Source organism: Cyprinus carpio, chromosome A6 (assembly GCF_018340385.1).
Source record: "Cyprinus carpio isolate SPL01 chromosome A6, ASM1834038v1, whole genome shotgun sequence".
In the NCBI taxonomy this organism is placed as follows: Eukaryota; Metazoa; Chordata; class Actinopteri; order Cypriniformes; family Cyprinidae; genus Cyprinus; species Cyprinus carpio.
This window is the reverse complement of record NC_056577.1, coordinates 294,058-304,779: the sequence shown is the minus strand read 5'-3', so window position 1 is coordinate 304,779 and position 10,722 is coordinate 294,058. Positions and strand designations below refer to the sequence as shown.

At 41.0% G+C, this 10,722-nt stretch overlaps 1 pseudogene; it reads right to left on the bottom strand.

Moving 5' to 3' along the window:
- Nucleotides 1-1,995: 1,995 nt before the first annotated feature.
- The window catches only part of LOC109089049, a 36,480-nt pseudogene continuing 27,753 nt past the window's right edge, over nucleotides 1,996-10,722 (bottom strand).

The window sequence follows — 10,722 nt, the reverse complement described above, 5'->3', positions numbered from 1 at the left end:
TAGGTGTGGCATAATATAGTATACTTTAAGATGAAATAAATCAAAAACTCGGTCATTGTGGTACACCACCTTACGGAATCGCATACCACCCTCTTTTTTCTTGGTAGTCTGTGTCGTGCAGATATTAAAGTTATTGATTTACAGTGGCTATTAACCAAGCGTATGTCACGACACAGTTGACAAGAATAAACGAGACAGATTAAGATTAGTGATGAGATCCCCTTTTCAACACACTGTATAATCTATAATTTATAACATTTAATTTTTTATTGTTTTATTTGGTTGTTTTCTTTTTTTTATTCACATGTGGCATAAACCAGTGTGAATTTTCAATGTTTACTTGCTTTTCCTCTTACTTCCATTTATTATAATGCCTTATCGTAATAAAAATAAATGTTGTCAATTGAGGTTAATGAGGCGTTAACATCTCCTGTCGAACCCAGAACATTCTCAATAGGGGTGAGTTCCAAAAACATTTTTGACAAATTCACTGAGTTTTTGGCTCATTACTGCTATCATCAACAAGTGGAAGCATTGTTTTCATTAATCCATTTTTGTGATTGTGTTCAGTAAGGCAGGGGCCGACATGGTGCCCTATAATCTTGATCCATTAAATAATAATCACAAAAAAAAAATTCTGCTGTGTGAAAGTCCTGATTAGTACAGTAGCATTCTACCTCTTTAATATTACTGATGCGCGCTGAGATTGTTGTAGCACTTGGAACCTACGGTCGGTATGTATGTGTGTGTGTTGTTTCTGTTCGGTATGTTGCTAATGCTAAAGGTAAATGAGGTCCCGTTTCAGATAATTCACTACTGGATATGAATCACATTCCCCGCCCCTTCCACAGACGTGCCGCTTAAAGGAAGTAGTTTCTGGACAATCAAAACCGCATCGATGCTACTAAAAGTTCAACATGATTGTAAAAAACTGAGCTAACCAAAAATGTGCAGGTATTATAATACGGCCATGATCATAAGAAAGTACACCACGCGTAGTGTTAGCAACTGCCTACTGCATGACTATAACCAGTGTTCTTTCTGTTCGAGCTCCTCTCGGAATTGTGGGGTAACAACCCACTCAAAACCTAAAAGACTACACTCACAACACACCTAACACTCTATACTTGCCATTTTGTTTCACACCAGTGTCGATTAGGGATTCAACAGTCATATCTCAAGCATTTATGTTCGTGTGTGTGTGCTTTCTTCGTGTCGACACGGCACTGTGTCCATCGAATCAACGATTTCCGTCAGCCGCACCACATAAATGCACCCTAAGGCTAGCCTCGTGCGCGCACGACACACAATAGTCTAGACACACGCACATAACACACACTTGCCCGCCTCACATACACGACTCAGTTTGTGCATTAGCTCCAACAAACCACTTGAGGTGCAATGCACCCCACAGTGCATCGCGCCTCTGCTCTGTAAACATGGTCTCAGTTGAAAACAACAGTCCTCCTGCTTTCAGTCCCTCGATTTCATTTTTTTCTGTCTCTTTGCATCTTTTGCTTTGTCCTCCTTCTCTCTCAGCTCTCTCCTTCTTTTTCATATTTCGTCTTTCTCTGACTTGGCCGACACGGGTTTATAAGACGGCGGAGAGGCAGAGGAGGGAGTCATATGCGTTTTTGGTCCATGCCAAGTTTCTCTTTAAACTCTTCAGCAACTGACTAATCACCTTCTTGTCTCCATGATACGCACACGCCCCCCCATCCCTGTAGGCGTGTTGTTTACGTGTCAGGGCTTCAAGCAGGCCTTCTTTTACACCCATTTTAGTCCTTGAAAACGGTAACCGTCGCGAAGGACCCTCTGGTATGACCACAAGAGACTTTCCATCCTGTTGTCCTGTAGCGGTGGGTTTTACGTAAGTATGGGCTCGTACGAGACTTTGGAGGGATTGAGAGGCCATGACATAACGATCTGTCCATCTGTCCCCCTTAACACAGGGCACGCCATCTCCGCCCCGTCCTCGTCCCAGTACCCTCAGGTTTAAAAGGCAAACAGGATGTCCAGCAGGGCAGTGGATGCGGTTCGCACACTGACCATGGGCAGGTTCCATGAGCTAATAAGCTGGATCTTGTTTGGCTTGGGGATGCGGAACGGAGATCCAGAGCGTCCGCCAAGTGCGTAAAAGCTTGCTGTGATTCCACGAAACTGCGTGGCCGTTTGGGGTCGAATCGCTCCCAAACCTGTCGTAGAAACATTTCAAAGAAGTCATCCTCGCTCAGCGGTTCAGGCGCTCCTCCTCTGTGGCTACGCTAAGTTCTCGCAAGAATCACCGCGCGATGTACATTGTTCACCAGATTCACATCAGGAACGCAGCATGATGATGTAGCTCACGAAGAATAAGATGCCCCGACAGAGGGGTTTCCGCAGTTGCCTGAGGCGGTAACAACACACTGCCCGGCGATGCTCCATTTGACTGTCACAATCTGATTCATTGCTTTGTTCCTTGAGATGGGTGCCAGTTATCCGTCACCATCCTGCAGAAGTGGTAATCTGGAACAAGCAAAGCGATTGAATTCCCCGAATGTCTCAAGTTAAATACTAATATTCACGCAATCCCCGCCTCGCGCGCTTCATCATAGAGCAAGTTGGAACATTGCATAAACAGTGGTGCATAAATAAACATGACCAGGAACAGGAGGCAGGCCAATATTGAACAAGGCAGGAAGGAACTCATCATGCAAGGCACAACAGGAGTGTACGAATGCCTTGTGGCTGCCTTTGATGAGACGAAGAATCCCGACACGCATTCTGGCAAGTCTGAATGCACCTCGGGAATAAGGTTGGCGATACACAATAATATTTCTCGATTCCCAGGCTCCAGAGTAGGAACATGCCTGACAAAACCCAAAACGACCAAGTCCGAGTAAGTGCATACCCGTAAGCCCTGAATTTTCCAGCAACATGTTAAGCTACTACAAGTGATTTATGCTCAAAGCATACTCTAACATCAAATTATAGCATAGCATTTCCCATCAATGACATTAGCCTGAAACTGTCTTCTTTGGCTAATTTTGTCTATCAATAGATCAATTACAAGGATTAGTTCAACTCTTCCAGAATAAAAATTGGTCCTGATAGTTTTGCTGTCACCCTAATGCTCGCTAAGATGTTCATTCCATTTCTGTGCTTCAGTGCTTAACAAATAAGGGTTAATTAAAGACATACCAGATTCGAGATTTTCCTCCATATCGGTGGACTTCCGTGGTTGCCAATGGTTTGCAAGGTCCAAATTGCCGTTTTCATTGCAGCTTCACACAAAGGCTCTAACACAATCCCAGCCAACTAAAAAAGTGGCTTAATCTAGTGTAACGATTGGGTCACTTTTCTAAAAAAATACAAATGTATATACTTTTTAACTACAAATACTCGTCCTTGCACTATCTTCAACTTCAAGCATTACATAGTTCATGTTGGAAAGTGCCACGCATAGGTGGAAGGTACCCTGACCCCAGTGTTTACAAAGCGAATGCCACAGAAAGAAAAGTCCAAAACGCCTCCTTTACAAAAAAAGGTAAACACAATGTTTTTGAGTTGGAAAGAGTACAATGAGATGGAGTTTTTTCACCCTACCCTCCTTTCTGAACCATAGTACACAGAGCTAAAACTTACCGCATGTGGAAAAAAAATACCTTTTCAACGTGATTACGTAATGTGAAGGGGGTCGTCGGAACATGCATTGCAGAGCTAGGCGCAAGACAATCATTTGTTTGGGATTAAAAGTATATAAAATTTTATTTTTGTTGTAAAATGTCTCTATGGTTTTCATCGATGAATAAAGTACCCTTATGCCTCGGCTACATTTGAAACTTGCAATTTGAGCCACCTTCAGCCCCGTTGTGTCCCTAGTTGAAGTCCCACGGATATGGCGAAAAAATCCTGGACTGAATTTTTCTGCCTCAAAAACCTTAATTTCTTACTTCGCGACTCGAAGTAAAAGGACATCGAAATCTTGACTGACATGGGGTGTGAGTAATATACATAGTAGCAAGACATTTTGTCTGGTGACGCTGAACTAATCCTTTACGGTGTGGTCCCCACTTGGTGAGATTTTTAAGCAAAAAATATTGTTTGTGCAAAAAAGGTCCATTGTCTGCTATTGACAGTAATGGTAGCACAGCTCACACAGAGGTCCACTTTAACCCCATGCCGCTTTCTGTTTGGTCAGCACACTGCGTTGGTGATCATTCGTTACCAATTCTTATCCATTGCAAAATCTGTATGGGGCAATCCTTTCACTCTCAATTGATAACTATCCAGCATTTGTCCCGGAGTCTAACAAAATCTACTTCCAGTGGATTTTTTCAGTGAAAAATTCACAGAACAACAGTACATAATACGGCACTCTTTTCCTTTCAGAAGACCCATATGTCGGGAGTCGTGTTATAAAGTATGTACCAAACTTACTGCCTAAATCTGCAAAATAGTAATAGTCTGTAGAACGTCCAAGAATTTCTTAACCAACAATTGCGACAGATCTGTCACCCGCCTACAATAAAGTTCAACACATTCCACTAGCAATGTGTGAAGTAGTAGTTGTCCGCAGCGGGAGACTCTAGTCATTGAGAACACTTACACATCAGTGAAGAGTGATGATGAAAAACCGGGTTTATTAAGTCCCGATCAGATCGTCCCATCTCCTTTGTCTGGATCGTAACCTCGCTTTTCCCATACATCGATGTGGCACAACCATGTTCAAAGTCGATCAGGCGATCATCATCCCAATGGTCGAAAGGCCTTTTTTGGTGATAATAGTCCAAAGATGATGCCTTGACAAAACCTTGTTCTAGACGTGACGTACGAGAGAAACTGGCAGTTGCGGTAAAACTGTCTAGTATTAAATAGCGGGGGGGCCTAAAGCTATGTCATAGCAATCTCGAGTTTGTTCAACTTGTCATAAAGAGAGTGTAGTTGGATTCTCATGCTACACATGGCCAAAATTTAAAAGACAAACAATGGGGCCGTAGAAAACAGGGAGTATTTCTGTCGCCAAATACCTACCTACCAGGTCACCACATAAGTTAATTAAGTTTTTTTCTCTCTCGAACCATCGGTCCCTGCTAGACGCACTAAAGTGTGGAATTCCTTGTATGGCACATTGTAAGTGCAAGAGCAAGAGCAGCCCTCAGAACGTGCGTTCATATGATTTTACAGACAGTTGTCGTAGTGCTGCGCACCGGACTTGTTTTTGAGTGAAGAAGGTATCCTACAAGAGGTGTGTTTTTTCTGTGATGTGAGAAAAAAGATAGCCTTGCTCAGCTTCCCAAAGAACCCAGCGTTTTTAGGAAAAGTTTGGATGCAATCTGTTTTTCAGGGATACCAGAACCGGAGTGTCGCACGTGTTTTTGTTTGTTCGCCACTCATTTCGGTGAGAAATGTTTTCTAAACAAGGCACAGTTTCAACGCTGGATTTACAGATGGTTTGATACTGAAAGAAGATGGGGTTTGGGTCCCAGCTATGAAACGACTCAAGTTGAAGGGTCATTAGGTCTGAAAAGCATCAAACCGCAGGTGGTAAGTACAACTGCTAAAATCTTCTTTTCTGTGTTTTGGTTGGTAAGTGCTCATCGACTCTTTAGCTCAATCCTAGGCCTGCCTCCAGAAGTTCCAGCCTCTCTGTTTCAAAGAAACTGCGTAAAGAGCTGTATCTTTCTTTTAATAAATCGAAATAAAACGAAAGACTCTTCAGTGATATGAAATGAAGGCAAACCCACTCCTATAATCCCTCAAGATTAACATGAGGCTGGCCGAAAACTGTGTGTCCTACTTCCCCTTTAAAATATAATTCAAGTTCTTAGTGGGTCCGGGTGCGTGAGCTTGTGTCATAGCCGCAGGCCTGGTCGTTGGCTTGCGGTTGTGATGGGCTTCTTAGATCCCAGTTTCTTCAGTGGCGTTGTATGCTCGTGTTCGTCTGTTCTTCTGTCATGACGATATCCCTGATACCCCCTAGGTAAAGAGAGCAAAGGCAGAAGGCTGGTTACAACCACAGTTTTCCTTATATATCACCAACCCAAACATAAGGCCACCACTGCCCAGGCATGTTTTTCAAACTCTTGAACTTCAATGAAATGTCACATGAGGCCGTATCACATAGTTCTTTCTTATTCTACCACACTATCATAGTGTCTGCTCTGGTATAAGCAGCATATCTCACGTCTCAACATGACGTGTTAACTCAACGATTGTAGGTCGCACGTCGCCTAACAACACTAAAGCTCCCAGAATCCTCTTGATGTGCTGACAGTATACAAAACATCTAACATTGTGAGAAGATAACCTCGAACGCAGAGCCACCACTCTGTAGTAGATTACGTTTGTATGCATGCGCACACGTAGAGCTCAAATTGTACACAACTTAATCCGTGTGACTCACTAGAGTGTGTCAGTGTACTATTATGATTCTATGGAACGCCTTACTTTTAAGGTGGACACAGGTATTTACAAATTCCCCCTCTCAGCTCAACTTTAAATAACTTAATCTTGACTTTTACGGCTGCTGACTGTCTGAACGTGATCAAGGTGCATTAACCCACACACATGGGAAACGGTATAGGTAGGTAAAATCTCAGGACAGGCCGAAGAGTTAACATCGAAACGCACCGCGGCCATGGAGCGGCTATGCAGGGACGTGATTCACAGCGTTTTGATTCCCTTGTCAAGCCTGTTTGCTCCAACTGTGAGTACAAGAAAACTGTTGTGGTTATTACACATTTGCACTTACTACATGTGCATCACAACTTAATCTTCATAAGCACACCTGCTCCGAGTATAAATACTCGAAACTCAATTTCACTGACATATTGTCCTACTAGTATTGGGCATTGGTCCCCAAATACACCAACAGTCATAGCCTACAGAAGATAATGTGAGATTGTTCATGCAAAACTATTTTATATATTTTAAATCAGTTACTTATTCAAATTTATTGTTCTGCTATTACATTTTAAACCCGAATTGACTAAAATCGAGCAACTGTCTAGTTGTTATTAATTAATTATTAAACGTTGCTTCTTAGCGTTTAAAACACCAAGATCACTAATTTATTTGTCTTATTGTGTATACTTATAATTATAATGTATTAGTAAGTATTTAAATATTAATTTTCAATTAAAGTTCATTTACTATATGTAACATATATTGGTTAATATAATTAGATGATTACTATACTTTATTAAACAGATTAAAATGTTCTTGTTTTTATAAAAAAAAACACGTTTTGTAAACGAATCCAGTCTCACAGCTCAAGCCTGAATAAAACAATGAACAAAGTTTATCCTTCAGTTGTGACAGTACAACCCACAGACATTACTCAATAGATGCCTAAATAAAGTCTACAATTCCTTAGTTTCACATGCTGGGTTTGGTTGGGGGGTTTAACCATTTCTGGGATCTCGCTCAAACTAAACGGTCCTAATATTTGGTAGTAAGTTTATGGTGCTTTACCTCAAATGTGCCCATTTTTACATTTGTGTAGTCATAAAAAAAAGAGCGGGACAGTAACATGGGATTACTAGAAAAGGGTCAAAGGAAATGTGTTTTTGCATTCGTAAACATTGCACCTCTTAATCGGTTTAAAACAAAGATCTGCTTTACCTGGCTAGTATAAGCGACAACACTTACATCACGGGAATCCACAGCTGCGTACCTATGTGCCATGGTGCCACTTCCTGCCCTCCTTTACATGTTTGGCCCATGTGCTGAAAAGAACCAATTCAACTAATCAAAAAATTCATGTATATAAAGTGTGACTATCTGCTACAAATAAAATCACAGTCAGACTATGCGTTCAGCATACTCACCACTTGCAGTAGCGCCAGGTATCCGGCTCCCACATTATCGAAATTAATCTTCACGTTTTTTCCAGCGATGCTGTGTCATTGTTTGCATTCAGGGCATAGCAATCTGACATGTTATTGACCACACTGATGGGGAACAACTCATCGCTGGAGATATTAACACAATGGTAGTATTTCCCAGCAAAAAGGTTCACCCCCCATGATGCAAGATCAGCCAGAAAGATCAAACACACCAGCAGCACATTCATGATGGAAGAGTATGGTCCCCAGCAGGGCCATTCACTACAACCTAGAAAGAAAACAAATACATCATGTCACACCCAAATACCTCCATATATATTTACTTCAAACTCTTGTTATAGATACAAGAGCTGCGAAACTGCAATGAACTTCCTGAGCTTCTATAGTGGATGGCTTACTTGCTGGTAAAAAACTAAATCCCTTTCCATAGATTTAAGATAATACAACTCTAAGGAAATGACAAGATGACTTTTAGAAGGTTAACAGGGTTTTTAAGAATAGCAAAAGCTAAGCCTATTTTATCCTACTTTAAGACTGATTAGCTAAAAAAAAAAAAACAGAGTAGGCCTATCTGAAGAATGGCTAATTTGTCATCTGGCTTATTTGCTCTATAATTAATACCTAATTATCTCTAATTATTAATCAACTGCAATTTTGTTCATAGAACATGGGACTTTTAACATATAAACAGGGGCGTACCACACATATCTTTGAGCTACCAAAATGTGGGGAAAAAAAAAAATGAAAACAGAAAAAAAAACCTTGTGGGAACACGATGATCGTCCACAACATTTGTTTACTGCAAATGAAAAAGAAACACATAACAGAGAAAGAAATGTGAGGTCAAGTCACAAACACCACAAAAACCACCACAGAATCATCAGAATAGATCAGAGAGCTCTCACCACACAGCACATGCAGAGAGCCATGCACACTAAAGAGAAAGGTCTAAAAAATACGCCAGTACTACATACAATATTCATTTATTCATGTGATTAGGATGTTCTCATTAATAATCACCAACAGCAAGCAAGAGGATTACAGCTTCCTGACAACATTTAAAAAGTTAAACTGTATGAGAGTATGCTGTTTTTCTCAAGTAGGACATGTTCCAGGATCAACTTCATTGGTCAGCACTGGGATGAACTGATCAGATTTTAGGGTTAGGTCTGATGTTAGAGAAATAGTTCACCCAAAATTGAAATTTGATGAAAACCTTCTTACCTTTAGCCATCCAAGATGTAGATGAGTTTGTTTTTTTCATCTGAACAGATATGGAGAAATGTAGCATAACATCACTTACTCACCAGTGGATCCTCTGCAGGGAATGGGTGCTGTCAGAATGAGAGTCCAAACAGCTGATAAATACATCACAATGATCCACAAGTAATCCACATGACTCCAGTCCATCAATTAACATGACGGCACCCATTCACTGCAGAGCATCCTACATGGATGGATCTTAGGGTGCTAAATTTCTCCAAATCTGTTCCAATGAAGAAGCAAACTCCTGTGCATCTTGGATGGCCTTGAAAGTAAGTAAATCTTTAGCAAATTTTTCATTTTTGTACGAATTACACTGAGTTGTAAATCCAATGAAGCATAACTGTAATGTGAACTGTTACACCACTAATCTTACCAACCAATCAAGGCCTCTGTAACGGTTTGGTTAGGAAATAAGGTCAGGCAGCCAGGAACATGTCCTTGCTTGGTTAAATCACACCACACATGATTGTGTGTTTGTGTGTGTTCACCCTCATTCCACTCAAAGCGTGATTAACAGCTCCCAAACGGGTTAAGAGCAAGCAGTGTTCTCAGGGACTTAATAATGGCAATTAGTTCAGAGTAACCAAGAGCATTTGCTACTCAGACTCACCAGTGACACCTGTTAAAACAAAAAACAGCATGCAGCCAATCATGAAGGGAACTTGTGTGTTTCAAACCCAGAGAATACACACCATCCACTTACACACACACTGTACAGTTGCAACGCTGTAGATAAGGTCCTATACATACATCAACAATCAGGAAGTCAATACAACACCAGGCACTGTTGGTGAAGTATATTTGACGAAGCCGGTACGCAACCCACTTCAGAAGCATCTCCAATATAAAGATGTATGTGAAGACTTTATCTGCATATTCCAACACTGTCTTTATTGTTTTACTTTGCTCGATGTAAATGTCCTCAAAAGCTGATAAGACCACATACACATCAACAAATTCTGCTTGTTGAATGTCTGTCAAATAAAAAATATACTGAGTGGTGAGAATATTGTGTTTATGGGTGGGTGCATACCAGTGCTCCACTGTTGGCTGAGTAATATCATAAAAGATGATAAAGGGGACTCAACCCAGTTGTGCTCTACAATAATGAAGCAGGTTTTCCTGAGATTCCACCAACTCTTTCCCCACTCCTCCCCCGCTTCTGCATCGACCTGACAGCACTTTCGAAACCTCATCACACGAGCCTGAGCAAAGGGACACAGAGAGAAAAGTCACATTAATGTGAGCTAGACATTGTGCAGAATAAATTGAGCTCAGTGACAAAAGTAAATCCTCCCAAAACGCCAACTCCCACCAAGTCAGTACTAGAAGTCTTGCGTTGGGGTATCTAGTATATGACATAAACTGGGGCCAAACTGTACGATTTTTAGTAGCTATTATTTTATGCTTTCATTCAGATCCATATCTTCAACCTTCTCTCTCTCTAACCCTAAACAGGCTGTTCTGTTACTGTTCTGTACAGTATGTACACTTTTGAAGACTTCAAATTGTTGAATACTAAAAAAGTGATATGTGAAGTTGGTGGTGATATGCTATTGTTAAAAGGTTTGAGGTCAGTAATTTTTTTAATGCTTCTAATGCTCACCAAAATGCTCGCCACCAATTT